Here is a 14,778-nt window from a genome sequence, read left to right as displayed (position 1 = left end):
TTCCATCACCTCTCTGAGCCTCAGGTTTCCATTCAGGACTAATACAAACACGATATGGATGGGTGTTACACCACTAGGCTGCCCCCCTTCTTCCATGCTGAGTCCTTGCATATCCTGGAGATCCCAGTAGATTTGTCCTGGGTTTCTCTGTGTAGCCTTGGTTGTTTTGGAATTTATTCTGTAGACCAGGCTGGCCTCGAACTCAGAGATCCTTTTGCCTCTGTCTCTTAAATGCTGGGATTAAAGGTATGTGCCACTACTGCATGGCTTGGTCTGTCTTTCTTAAATTACAAAGTGTCTTAAATGCTTTTGTAGAAAGTCAAATGCATACACAGAACAAAAGGAGCGAATTGTAATTCCATTAGCATGCAACTCCATATCTTGCATGTGTGTGCAAACACTTTTACAGAAAAAGGTCATACTGTTTGTTCATTTTCCTTCAGATTGTTTTTGTTTATCTATCTATCATCTATCTGTCTCTCTCTCTCTCTCTCTCTCTGTCATGTTTTTGCAATATTCAGTGTTCTCTTACCAACAACTTGGGATATGTGTAGGGGTCAGGGTTCTCAACTTCTACAAATCCATGGGTCCAAGGGTGAGGGGGAAGCTGTAGGTGGGGATGAAGGCAGAGGAGAGCAGAAGCCTGGAGATGGTGTGAGGCTGGGGCTGTCTCTGAGGAGGCTCTGTGAGGCCTTGGGAAGTGCAGGGGCTGCAGTTGCTGTGGGTGTTAGAGGGGAAAGAACGACATAAGCAGCACTTGAGTCTTCAACTTCTGAGCTGTAGAGTGAAGGTGTGTGTGTGTGTGTGTGTGTGTGTGTGTGTGTGTGTGTGTGTCAGTCAGTGAATCGGGATTGCAGGGTGCGTGGGATCCCTCAGTAAAGTAGGGGCTTTGAGGACTTCTGGTTAGGAGCTGTTGGGAGATGGTGGTTTCTAGACTGACAAGGTAAAGACCCATGGAGAGGTGAGGACGTGGAGGAGAGGGACGCATTGTGAGCACAAATGCTATAGCAGAGGGAGATGTCAGGTTGTAGGGAATTTGTACTCTTTGGAATGGCAGAGTGTACACATATGGATGGGGTATTGTGTGCAGTAGCATGCATGCATTTGTGCATAAACTCTGCCGTGTTGCAAAGGAGATTTTAGGTGGTTTGAGAAAAATCATTCGAAGCTATGAAAGAGAAAAGGTATGTTTGCCAGAAGTTATTCCCCAACTTCCAGAAATCTAAGTGAAGTTGGCTTAAGCGAAAAAAAAAAAAGATTGGGAGGAAGAAGAGGAGGAGGAGGAGGAGGAGGAAGAAAGGCGTAAAGGAGTATTGGATATTAGAGAGAAGCTTAGTAGTTAAGAGCATATACTACTTTTGCAAGACGTAAGTTCAGTTCCCAGCACCCGTGTCACATGATTCACAGCCACCTAATGTCTGACCACCCTCTGCTGGCCTCTTTGGGCACCTGCATTGATGTGCGCACACACACAGCTAAAATTAAAAATAAAATCTTTTAAAAAGAATAAACGAGAAGAAAGCTTGGTTGTTCTCGTTTCAAGAGTGGCCGAATCCGAGGTTCCAATACAGTTTCTGTCTCCTCTCTTTGCCTTTCTCCAACTCTCAGCTCGGTGCTCTGGGTGGATTTTCTTTTCGGGCTGGCTCAGTGGGTGAGCAAGTAATGGCCGAGCCAATCACTCCACATTCTCAAAGTCTTGCCCTTAGAGGAAACGGCTTTCCCAACAGCGCCAACACTAGTTCTTGGATGTAATGCATTAATATCTTAATCTGTTTTGTGTTATTGTAACAAAACACTGGGGACCGAGTAATTTATCTTAAAAATGAGGTTTATTTGGTCTCTTAGTTCTGAAGACCCAAGAGGCCCAAGATCTGAGTCTTTTTGGTGCTTCAACGCATCATGGAGAGTGGAAGAGCAAACAAGAGGCCATCACTCCCTAACCTGTGCTCTGGACCTTGTCCCCAGGCCCAACCTCCCTGCACCTCCCAGCCCTGTGGATGTATAATCTCGGCCTCAGCTGCAGGTTAGGGAGTATGTATCCAAATCATAACAACTGATTTGTGCCTGCTATTATTGGGTGTTGAGCCATTCTGCTTGGCCTGGACAGGGTTGTGGTTTCTTCCCCCCTGTGAAGGAGAGGTGGAAAGGTGGTTCCCGAGGCCTCAGAAGGAAGACTGGGCTTCAGGCAGGGCCATGGCTACTGAGGAAGAAACTAGGGCAGGGATCGGCACCTGGGTGGCCTGAGAGGGAGGGTAGGGGAGCAGAGGTAGGTCAGGGTGGGAGAGACTTTCCTAGCAGCCCTCCCCCTGTCCAAGGCTGGACAGTTTGGTGATGTGGCTGGCCAGCTCTTATAGGAGTTGGCTGGCTCTGAAGTAGAGGCAGGGATAGGGAGGGTGGCTGATCACTGCTGCCCCAGAGTCCTTAGGCTGGGAAGCAAGATGTAAGCAAGTGCCGGGGTCATCTAGGTCTGAGGAGGCAGAGACGAGGACTTCTCTTCTGGGGTAGACAGCTGAGAGAAAAATGTGTGTGGCCACCACAGCCTTAGGTGAGAGCACTGGTGAGCCAGACTTGGCGACTGCTCTGCACGGGGCAGGTGAGTCTAGATGTGTGGCATCTCACTGAAAAGAGGGCCACAGGCTAGCCTTGGCAGCGCATGGGAGTTCTATTCTGCTGGGTTATCATGGGAGGAATGGGGTGGGGTAAAATGAGGCAGAAGACCATAACCAAGAGATCAAATAAAAGTCCTTTTAGATAGTGGTAAGTGCTGGGACAGAATACCCATAGGTAATCACATGCAGCTGACAGTGGGTGTGCCAGGATGTACACGTGTATGGATGCTGCGTGTGCTGCTGTGAGCAACGCATTGTGTACAATGGATGCCAGCATGCATATATGAGGCAGATGATTGGTAGTTATACACATATGTGTACACATGAATAAGAAATACACCTGTGTCCAGGTGGTAGTGGCACATGCCTTTAATTCCAGCACTTGGGAGGCAGAGATGGGTGGATCTCTATTAGTCTGAGACCAGCCAGGTCTACAGTGCGAGTTCCAGGACAGCCAAGGCTACATGGAGAAACCCTGTCTCAAAAAACAACAACTTCCTAATAAACAAAAACAACAACAAACTAAACTAAACAAACAAACAAACAAACAAAAAAGCAGCATCAACAAAAAAGAAATACACATGTACATGTGTGTGATGCATGGGACACATACATGGGGACATTATATAATGCATGTAAACATGTTTGTGTGCCTATATGTGCAAAGCATGTTTATATAGCATGTTGGGGTGCGTAGATAAGAAAGATCACTTTTGCACACATGTGTGGTACATGCATGTCTGTTCAAGTACACATGTGATGTCTGTGTATATATTGGTGTTTGCGTGCCTGCATGATATGTGGGGAGTCCACTTGAGCATCCATGCATGTGGCTGGGCTCCTGTGTTGGGGCACAGCCATCAGATACATGCTCATTATTGAGAACCAGCCTGGCCTTTGGTGCCTTTCTCACAGCTAGGGGAAAGCAGAAGAGAGGCATATGATGTCAAATATGATGTCAAATATGATGTCAAGCCAGTAGACGGATACTCCTCCCCAAGTGCTTTGGAGTTGGGGTTTGGTTTTCCTGGAAGATCCTTCAGTGCCCTGCCCCCCAAAGGCCTGTGTACCACATCTCAAAACCAGTGTAGAAAACCCATGGTCCCTCCAGAGGGTGGGGATTGGTATTTCTCTTTCTGCCTGGCCCTTAGCTTCAGACCTCTGCGAATGGTTGGGTGCCTGCCCTTGTCTTCTCATTATTAAGATTCTGAGAGCGGTGGGCCCAGCGTCTGCCTGGTACCTGCTGGTGTGTTTGGTTCACCCCCTCTTCCTAAGGAAGTTGTCAGAAGGAGCTCAACTTCGGTGGCCCTCTTCATGGGTCTCCGGGTTTACCCTACCCTGGGCCACCTTCCCTCCTCTCCCTGTCTCTGGCTCTTCTCACAGCGCCTCCCACTGCTCCTCCCTCTCAGCTTCAGCCTCCTGCGGTTTTAATGAGGGCTCAGCCTCCTGTGCTCCGCAGCTCAGCAGCAGTACATTTAATTAATAATCCTTCGCCGCAGCTTCTCAGTGGAAATGCTGCCATTTTCCCTCACTAATTGGGAGAGCTGGTTAAACTCCAAGACAAATGACCCTTTCTGCTGGGGTGTCTTTGCCTGGAGTCTCCATCAGGGTGTCTGGGCTGAGCCAGAAGCTGCTGGTTGGCTTGAGGGAGGATGCTGGGCTCAGAGGACAAGAGGCCAACTTGTCCCATCCTACAAGGTACAGGGGGATAGCCATTTCAGGGCAAAGATCTGGCCCATTCTGAAACTTATCTCTGACCTTTGGCGAGGACACGCTTGTGGGAAACCTGGGGACAACAGAGCCTCACTCTTGCCATTGTGCAGTCCTAGGGTCTCAACTCCACCCAGCTTCGGGAAGCACCAGTCTGAGCTTCTGGAACCTTCCCTTGGTCTAGCCTATACATGCCCCCATTCACTAAAACTCAGGCTCACCTTGACTGGCTCTGCTCTCCCTCCTTGGCACAGTACCAGCTGGTTTTGGTCATATGCTAGGTCCTTAGCAAGATGCCTGCTGCGTTTCCAGTGAGCATAGCCCCTCGTCCCTCAGACAAGCAGAGAAACCACAGTGCCATTGTGCTGGTCACTTGGGTGTCTGACGGAGGTGAGGGTGCTGGTCCGGGCCGTTGGCACAAAATCCTAGTCGCTCTTGATTGTCAATTCGATGGGATTAGAATAACCATGGAAACACAGCTCAGGATGTATCGATGAGGGTGTTTCACAAAGGGTCAACAAAGGGACAAGATCCATCCTAAATAGGGTGGTATGAATTTCATGATCTGGGGGCTAGACTGGAAAGCAGGGAGAAACAGAGATTCTCTTCTCTCTCTCTCTCTCTCTCTCTCTCTCTCTCTCTCTCTCTCTCTCTCTCTCTCTCTCTCTCTCTCTCTCTCGATGCAATGTGACCTCACAATCCTACTGCCAAGTCTTCCCTATGACTGTGGGCTGTATGTCCTTAGACTGTGAGCTCATTTAAAAACCTTCCTTCCTTAAGTTGCTGGGCCAGGTATTTTGTCAGGGCAATGAGACAAGTAGCTAACCCAGGGAGCCACTGCCACATCCTTTGTGGGATGTTAACACAAGCTCCTGCCTGCCCCACCGAGGCAGTCCTGAGGGTCTCCCATAGATGAGACCATTCATGTCTCCTGTTCTCCAGACAGAACACATAACCAGATGTCTGTCCCAAGGAAAAAGATGAATGGACTATGCTGCCCGGGATTGGAACTGTGGGCTTCTGGAGCCTTCATGCGCCTCCCTGGCAGTGCTGGTGCCAGTCTTCTGTATCTAAGATGTGGTTTCTGAGCAGGCACTGATGTGTGCTATGATGTCATGCCCTCTGCCAGCTGAGTTGGTCCTTGGGGTCAGAATTGGCTCTGGTCTGAGCACCAGTGTAGATTGATGAAGACTTAGTGGGAAATGCCCGAAGGAGAGATGCCATGTGATGGTGAGTGCTCATGTAGGGGCTTCAGGGGGTGCTAGATGTCACCCCACAGTCAACCCTTCAACAGAGCTGGTAGGAAGGAGGGGGAGCAGGTATTTAGAAGCATAGACTGTCTGGGGCTTGCAAGGGAGGAGCTACCTGGAATCCTTCCCTCCTTCTCTCCCTCCCCTCCTTCCTGTTTGGTGGTGCTGGACATGAATGCTGGTCCAGGCCTTCTTTCATGCTAGACAGGGCTCTATCAGTGAGCTCCACGGCAACCCTCTTTTCTTTGTTTCTATCCATTCTCCCTCCCTTCCTCCCTGCTTCTTTCTCCTCTTCTCCTTCCAGATACATTCCCCATTCTTCCTCTTTCCCAGGCTTTGGGGGATACACTGTAGACACACAGTAGGTAGGTGTTGCCCCTATTCTCTGGGAGCTCATGAATTCCTGGAGAGACACATCAGGAGGGTCCAAATGCTATCTCCTGAAGTGAGAAAGGCGTCTTTGGGGGGTAGAGACCTCCCAGAGGAGGCAAGCAGGAGCCAGGCATACCCACGTGGGATGAGATCTTCCTTAATTCTACAGCTGGGACTTGCCCGTCCATGAGGTCCCCTCACCTCAGGATGCCGTTCCACTGGGTGGGTGTAGCTGGTGTCCCTCCTGAGGGAACGCAACTGCCCTCCAATGGCAGCCTCTGTTATTGACCTCAGGGAATAGGGTGTCTTCTTCTCCCTGAAGAAATCCTTTATCTCTTTTCAGGTGTTACTTCCGTTCTGGTTCTTGTCCCATCTGTGTGGTGGGACATCCTTCCCCGGGGGGAGGGGGGTCCCCTCTCCAGGTCCTGGACTTTGATGTCCATCCAGTTTTCCTCTCTTTGTAGGGTTTTGCCCTTTCTCTCTGGGAGCCTTTAGAACTCTGTCTTTGATATCCCTAGGTTTGCCTGTCGTCTAGACAGAGTCCCAATATGAACATTTTCTTAGCAATTGAGAGGATCCTGTAAGCCTATTGAAGCTAAAATCTTTCAACTATCTTAGGACTTTCTTGACCACTATTTTTTTCAAGTTCTTTCTCCCCATCACCCCTGGGTGCATCTTGCCTAATTTTCCCCTTGTACCTTCTCTGTCTTAATACTTTCCCAAAGCATCTAGCATGTGTTCTCCTCCAATCTCTTAGCTCTTGGGTTGCTGCTTTGGCTCTGTGTGCCATTGTCTCATTCAGCCATTAAATCCTTTTCCTTTTGCCCTAACTGGTTCTTGGTAGCTATTCATCCCATCTCCGCATTTCTGACATTCCTCACTGTCTGTTTGGGATTCCATATCTGGTCTAGATGAAGTTTCTTGCGTCTGTCCTGGGTGCTCTGAGTATGGTCTTTGATTCTACTCTTGCCCAGCTTCTAGCTCCTGTCCCTCCTCTTGGTAAGCAGGACATGGGAGTTGGCAGGAAAATCCCCAGAGCTGGCTCCCTTCCAACCGTGCATACACACTGATCTGAGCTTGGCTGTCCTGACCCAGCATCCCAGCTCCATAGTTAATGACAGTGAGAGATGAACTGTCTTTGAGGACACCCCCATGTCACCTGTAGAGGACCACTGGGCTGTAACATCCTGATACTACCTTCTGTCTTTTGAGCATCATGAAGGTGACCCTTTTGTCTTGCCTTTGGTTGCCGTGTGGCATGTGTTGTTGGATGTGGGTGGATAGGGACTGTGCTAAGTAGGGAAAGTCACAGTTGGAAGATCTAAGAGCAGAAGGGAGAGAAGGGAGTGAGGCCTGCGAGGGCTCTGAGCAGTCCCGGAAGCTGGAGATAACAGGAGCTGGGATTAAGTTGAGGGAAAGGGAATCTGGGTTGACCTTCAGTCTCTGGCTGAAGGAACTGGAAGGGGAGGGTGGAGTTAACTGTGATTAGGTTTTGGGCTGCAGAACCATCTCCAGTGGGAAGGAAGGCTCCTAGGTACAGAGTCCCCAGGCCTGAGGCTCCCAGGCAATGCTGAAGAGCCAGCTGTGTGTCCCTTTGGCTCTTGGTTGGCCCTGCTACCAGAAGGTTCAGGGACAAGAGAGTGCCTGAGCTTGGGGGCTCCTGCTGGCATGAAGGCTGGTGGGCTCCATGGGCTGAGAATGGCACTTGTGGGTACATGCAAGCGGCAAGGATTTGGCAGAAGAGCAGACTCTCCCAGAGTCCAGCGCTTGTCATTTCATCCTGGGTCACCCCTGTTGAGCTCGGCCACACGTCAGCTTCAGCAGGCTTTGTTTTTCTCGTGGGAAATGGGACATAATCTAGTAATGATAGGGATGTGTCCAGTGGATGAGGGAGGGATACAGCCTGGGGTGCCACAGAGAGATGCACAGGCAGGAGTGGGGAGCAGGAGGGCTCGGGAGGAGGCCTGGACTCAGTGTAGCCCAGCGGATTTACTACTCTTGTTTTAAAAGAAAGGGAAAATTTGTGTGCTTGGCTGCTCTGTGGGATGGGGGAGGAGCCCCACCGAGACCTGCTCCCTGCACGCCCACCGCCTGCTCACTTAGCTCTGAGCTGGCGGCCACCCAGCTCCAAGTGAGACGTGGCAGCCAGGATGCTGAGGCCCAGCCAAGCCCCAGATGGCTGGCGCGAGGTGCTTCCCCCAAGCTGAGCAAGACAAGGGCAGGGACTGACCTGGCGGGAGGGGAAGGAAGGGGACAGGAGCCTGTGACATGCTCTCTCTGGCCCTGGTTCTAGCCTAGCCCTGTACCCCAGCTGAAGCTTCCATGTAGACACAGGGATCTGAAGCTTGGAGTCTGACCTGCTTGGGGTCCATGTGTCAAGAAAAGGTTCATAGGTCCTCTCTCAGATTCTGATTTGGAGCACTTATTCTGGTACCCCCTGCCAGGCTGTACCCTGGCTCAGTATATGAGTGCACATGAGTGTGTGTGCATGCGTGTGTGCATTTGCACACACTCGAACTTGTGAGGCTGCAAACACATGCACAAGTGAGGCTGCATGTATGTATATATTGCCTCTATATGCTGTTCTTCAGAGGACAGGCCTCAGTGCCTAAAGGGAGCACAATCATGGGGACAAGAGATGGAACACCAGCACTCACTTAACAAGCTGGAACTCCATGCACAGCCATGAGGAGGGTGGATACAGGATTTCTGGGGCTCTTTGGTCTTCAGCCTAGAACAAAAGCCCAAGGCTTAAAGAGAGACCCTGCCTCAAAGGAAAAGTCAAGGAATGACAGAGGAGGACACTGACACCTTTGTCTGGCCTTCACACTCATGCACAGGTACATGGACAGGCATGAACATGTGTGCCTAGATACACATCAGATACACACACACACAAACACACACACACAAACATATCTTAAGAAATGAAAAATGCTCATAGCCCAGGAGTCACCACACCCAGGATGCCTTCAACACACTCAGGATACTTGTAGGTGCCTACTGGAGTAGGACACAATCACCCAGCAAAACCCATTTAAAGCATCTCGTTGTGGTCCTGTGACTGTCATGCTCCGTGTGGTCACATGGCTGTTAGCTGTAGCTCACTGTGCTGCCCAGCACCACCTGAAAGGATTCCCCGCACAGAGCCTACCTGGGAAAAGATCCAAACTCAAAGTTCAGTTCTTGATGAATGTGTGTTAGTGTTGCACCGTTGTAAAGTAAAAAAAAAAAAAAAATCAACTCATAAACAGAACCACTGTGATTCTGGTGCTATTTTTAAAAGAAATAGTATTATTGTTAGTGTATATATATATATGTATATAGGAGTGCACACGTGCATGTGTGTGTCTGATGTGGGGCGTGCACATGCCCTGACATGCAGGTCAGAGGACAGCCCCATAGACTCGGTTCTTTCTTTCCACCTTTCTGTGGGCCTCGGGAATTACACACAGGGTACCAGGCCTCACCACCTGGTGTTGTCTCTTGGCTGGTCATGTTTCCACACTATCTCTTGACCTCCTGTTGTGGTGATGAGAGAGACCCATTGTCTGTCCCTCCTCCACCTATTCTTCTAGGAGAATTCTGTCCTTAGTCCAGGCAGCATCGGTTTCCTCTGGCCACTGTAATGCATTATCATAATCTCCCTGGCTTGAAACGGTAGAGGATTTTAACTCCTTCACTCTTCTGGAGAAGCAAATTTCAACAGGATAGAATTGAGACATAGGCCCATGCTCTCCAGAGGTTCCAGGTGAGAAGATGTTTCATGCCTCCTTAATCTTCTGGTGGCCACCAGTCTTTCTTGGCTTGTGAACCCATCTCTCCCTGCTGTTTCCTGGTGCCCCTCTCTGTGCATTTATCTACTCTTCTTTGGCCTCTTTGATGGCCAAGTTTTGGATGCTGTAGCAGGATGCCCTTAGGCAGAGACATCAGAACTGAATGGGATCCTGGCTGAGCTCACTGCGCTATACTTTTCTCTATGATGGTGACAGATACAGCAGAGAAAAAACATAAAGGATGGAAGGTTTATTTTGACTCCCGGCTTCGGAGGTATCAGTCTGTGTTTAACTGGCTCCATTGCTGTGGTCCTGTGGCAAGGCAGAAGCCTCATGGCAGAAGGGCATTGTGGGAGAAAGCTATCTACCTCTTTGCAGCTAGAAAATGGGGGGGAGAAAGTGGGGGGGCAGGGAGAAAATACCTTTCAAAGGACTGCCCCCAGTGACCCACTTCTTCCCAGCCCCCATCCCCTAACAGCTCATTACGTATGATCTTATCATTGATTGGATCCTTATGGTCTAATCACCTCTCAATAGTGCTACCATGTGGGAACAAAGCCTCCAGCATGTTGACCATTTATACGTGGGGAGGGGGCAGCTCATATTTGAATCATATTACTGACCTAACAGGACTCTTGCTGATGACAGGCAAGGTGAGGAGACATCCCGTCTCGGTGGATCAGGATCCTGCTGAACTACAGAAAGCTGGATCCTTGCTAACCTGACTCACAAAGTTCTATGCCCAAACGATTTTACAAGGGTATGAGCAGAAAGACTGGGGCCTGACTAAAGTCTGACAGAGAATCTCTGATACCATCTCCTGTCACACCGCTTGTGACATGCCATGTTGTTGACATGCTGTTGTGAGCCTTTGTGTGAGCCTCACAGCTGTTTAACCCTGGCTGTTCTCCAAGTGGCTGAGCTACACTGAGCCCGCCTCACGGGATATGAAAGGGTGGTATGGGGGAGGGGGTCTTGGTTTGTAGCCCCGCACAGGGCAGATATTGGACAAGTCCCCTCCAGAGAAGTATCCAGTCAGAGACGACTCCTTTTGAGTTGGGAAAGCCAGACCTTGGGTTAGCACAACATTCCTGGTTGCAGGACTGGAAGAGGGGCTGTGGGGCAAACATCTGTTGGACAGACACACCTCACAGCTCCCTCTTCTTATAGGATCTGCTTTGGGGAGTAGTTTTGAGAAATCGCTTCCTGCTGTTCACATGGTAGACAACAAAGTCCTGTTCTGCCACGAAGGGTGGCTCCTGACTTGGACCTCAGATGGAAAGGGGAGGAAGTCAGGGGGCTTACTCGTCAGGTGGGTTGAAGCAGGCTGGGACAAGGGGGAGACTCTGCCTCTAGTACCTGAGCAGCTGGATTACAGCTGCTGGCTGAGGCAAGCTGCCGTCTGATTGGTTTAATAAAGAGCTAACTAGTCAACAGCTATACAGGAAGAAGTTAGGCGGGACTTCCGGGCAGAGAGATAGAAAAGGAGATGAATCTAGGTGCGAAAGAGACACCAGAGGACCCAGAAATAAAACAGGAAGTGCAAGATGGAAGAGAGAGAAAAAGCTTCAGGGCAAAATGTATATTAATATAAATGGGTTAATTTAAGCTCTAAGAGCTAGTGACACAAGCCTAAGCTATAGGCCAAGCTTTCATAATTAATAATAAGTCTTCCTATCATTTTTTTGTGAGGTAGCAGCCCAAACAAAAATCCGAATACAAGCCGGGTGGTGGTGGTGCACGCCTTTAATCCCAGCACTCGGGAGGCAGAGGCAGGTGGATCTCTGAGTTCGAGGCCAGCCTGGTCTACAAGAGCTAGTTCTAGGAGAGGCTCTAGAAACCACAGGGAAACCCTGTCTCGAAAAACCAAAAAAAAAAAAAAAATCCGAATACAGGGGAATGTTGAGTGAATTATCTTGATACTTCCCTGCTGGGCTTGGCCTGTCTCTCGCGCATTCCTGTGGATAAAGAAGCCACAGCCAGATTAGGGTACTCCAGGATGAGCACAGAAAGCTTTAAGAGCTAAGGACATAGGCCTGATCCTGTCTAGTCTTCCTTGGGTCTTCTTCTGGGTGAGGAGCCTCACCTGTCTTTACCCCCATAGAGAAATGGGTACCTGATTAAAGACCAAAAAATGATGACTCCAAGGGCTTCTAATGGGTGCCAGATTCTGGGTTCTGGGATGGGTAAAGCCAACGGGGAAACCACAGATGCCTTGTGAAGACAGGAAGAGAGGTGAGGAGCCTGGAGGAAGAGAGGGCCCCCTGGTAGCTAGCGCCCCTACAGATCCACTCAAGAGTTCAGCTAGGGCTGAGGAGCTAGCTCAGCTGGTGAAGTGCTTGCTTGAGGGCCTGACTTTGATCTTCAGAATCTCCATGTAAAAATGTTAGATGTGGATAACAAAACAAAAGAGCAAAAATGTTAGATGTGTTTGAGCATAGTTGCAATCCCAGCACTGGGGAGGTAAAGATTGGCAGGTCCCTGGGGTTTGCTGGCCCGTCAGTTTAGACAGACGGGTGAGCTCCAGACAGTTGATGGAGGTTTCTTACACAGCAGGAGTGCTCCCCTGAGAAATGATACCCCAGGTGGATCTCTGGCCTCCATATACAAGGTGCACACAGGCACTTGCATACACACACACATACACACACACACACACACACACACACACATGCATGCATGAGACACATCTGTCAGATTCATCACGGTAAGGAGAAGGTACTTCCCTGCTCCACTCTGCTGTACACAGAGTTACCACTTGGGTAGATCATACAAATACATTTTAAAGGAACTCCTCTACACATCTCAATCTAGAATGAAAAGATGAGGTGTATATTGCGGGGGGCCTGCCCTGCAGGGTGGTATTCTTGCTTCCTTTCCCCATTCTCACCCTCCCTCTATAGCTAGGAGTGGCCCCTTCTGCTGCTCCTCCACCTGCTTGTGGAGGCACGCAGCTCTCTTTCCAGCTGGTGTGCCCGACCTTTCCAGCTGGCATTTCGAGTGCTCTCTCTTGGCGCCTCCGAGTTCTGCGGATCCTCGAGGCGGTCATTTGTCAGATGGTCCCGACATCCCTTCACAGTCTCCTGCTGGGAAAACAATTGTGTCAGACAATCCCAGTGGCTCTCTTCCCCCTCCAAGCAGGCAACCCAAATGCTCTAAACCAGGGAGAAATCAGAGCCCCAGTGTTTTCTGATATATACTGTATCCTCCAGCTTTCTCCCGTTGGCTATGAACTGTGTACCAGAGACCTACAAGGGAAACCATGGGTCATTTTAAAGCAGGGGAAACAGAGGCTTCAGAGCCAGGTGACTTCTTACTTACTTCGTGTTTGAAGGTACCAGGTGCTGGTTTGGTGTATATTAGGATTATGCTAACCTTCCATTGCCAGTAACCCAATGGCACAGACTGGTCAAGGTACATAGATGGGAGGTTTCTTAGACTCCAAATGTAGATGCTCATGGTCTTATTCTTGTAGAAGGTCAAAGTCATATTTCCATACCTGTATGTGCTTATGAGTGACTGTTCCTTTCTCTCCCTCTTCTTACGAAGCTACCAGAATCCAACCAGGATCTCCCGCATCCTAATCACCTTCAAAAGGCCCTGCTTCTAAACACTTTGAGTTAGAATCAGATTGTATCTTCTTAACACGGTGTCCTTGTTTCATTTCTGTTGTGATAAAGTACCCTGGAAAAATCAACTTAGGGGAGAAAGGGTTTATCGTAGCTCCTCTTTGCCAGTTATAGTCCACCATGGCAGGGAAGCCACAGTGGCAGAAGCTTGAGGGAGCTGGTTACATGGCATCAGTGGTCAGGAAGTAAATAGGAGTGGATTAACACGTGCCTACTCAGCTTGCTCTCTTCATCCTTAGACATTCCAGGATCCCCTGCCTAGGGAACAGTGCCACCCAAAGTAGGTAGGTATTCTTACCTCAGTTAGTATAGTCGTCAAGATTCCCCCCTCCCCATTCAGACATTCTACCAGCACCCTAATCTAGACAATCTCTCATCTTGTTAGGTGATTCTGGATTGTGCCATGTTGACTAATTACAACTAGCCATTATATGCAGTGAGGCTTAAACTCCAGCATGATTATCACAGAAAGAAGCCACACGTCGATCCAAATACAGAAGTCTCCCGAGATCAAGTCAGCATGCAGACAGTGACCCAATAGAGAAACTAGACATCCTTGATTGGGAAATAGTGTCACCAAGAAACGGAACAGGATGGCAGGGCGGTGCGCAATGGGGGAAGGAGTACTTGTAAGCCAAGGTCCTTCTGAGGAGGAGACATCTGAGCGGAGGCTCTGGCCTTCTGGGAGCTGCTTGTCCCAGATGGAACTAACCACAGGTGCAAAGGCCCAAAGGCAGGAGCTAAGCTGAAGTGTGCCAAGGACATAAGGAAGACTTCTGTGGCCAGAGCCTAGAGTGGGAAAGAAGTGACTAGTGACGAAGGCCGTCACGTGGTAGGGAGCCACTGGAGGGTTCTGGGCAGGCGGGTGACGGGTCTGATTCCTGTTTTAGCCATTCTCTTGCGTAGCCATGCAGAGAACAGAGAACGAGGTCAGAGTGGTTTGGTTACCCTGCCTGCCAGCCTGGCATGCTCATGGCACTGTGGGCAGATGGTACAGCCTGGCCTGGGAAGCCCCTGCTATGGCAAGCCTCCAGATCTTGGCTGTCAAACACTCACGGGTAGAGTTCTGTTCCTCCACACAGTGATCCTGGAGGGATAAGTGTCCACCTTGGGCTTGGTTAGGTGCAAGATCCTTGAGAGGCCCGAAAGGACTTGTGAACCACAAGCACCGAGTCCCTGCAGGACAAAACTTGAAAGGTCGTGGTGCCCTCACAGCCGCTCAGTCAGGGTGGTTGTCAGTGCACTTTGGGATGGGGATGCTGAGGGCAGGAACCTGTATCCGTAGTGTGGGTGGCTCTTTGCCCATGCTGGCAGAGCAGGGGTCTGTGCTGGACTCACACAGGCTTTATAGTCCTGTCTCTTAACTGATCTGGTCAGAGTGTTCCTTCTGGGTGCTGGGCTTACACCAAGGACTCAGGCCCAAGGCTGATAT

At 49.8% G+C, this 14,778-nt stretch overlaps 1 protein-coding gene across 1 annotated transcript in view; it reads left to right on the top strand.

The window, feature by feature from the left end:
* Adamts2 (ADAM metallopeptidase with thrombospondin type 1 motif 2) overlaps positions 1-14,778 on the top strand; it is a 198,492-nt gene that overhangs the window by 22,251 nt on the left and 161,463 nt on the right. The gene's annotated exons all lie outside the window — the stretch shown is intronic.

Source organism: Arvicola amphibius, chromosome 4, assembly GCF_903992535.2.
Source record: "Arvicola amphibius chromosome 4, mArvAmp1.2, whole genome shotgun sequence".
Taxonomy (NCBI): domain Eukaryota; kingdom Metazoa; phylum Chordata; class Mammalia; order Rodentia; family Cricetidae; genus Arvicola; species Arvicola amphibius.
Note: the sequence above shows the minus strand (reverse complement) of the source record. Positions and strands in the feature narration are given on the sequence as shown.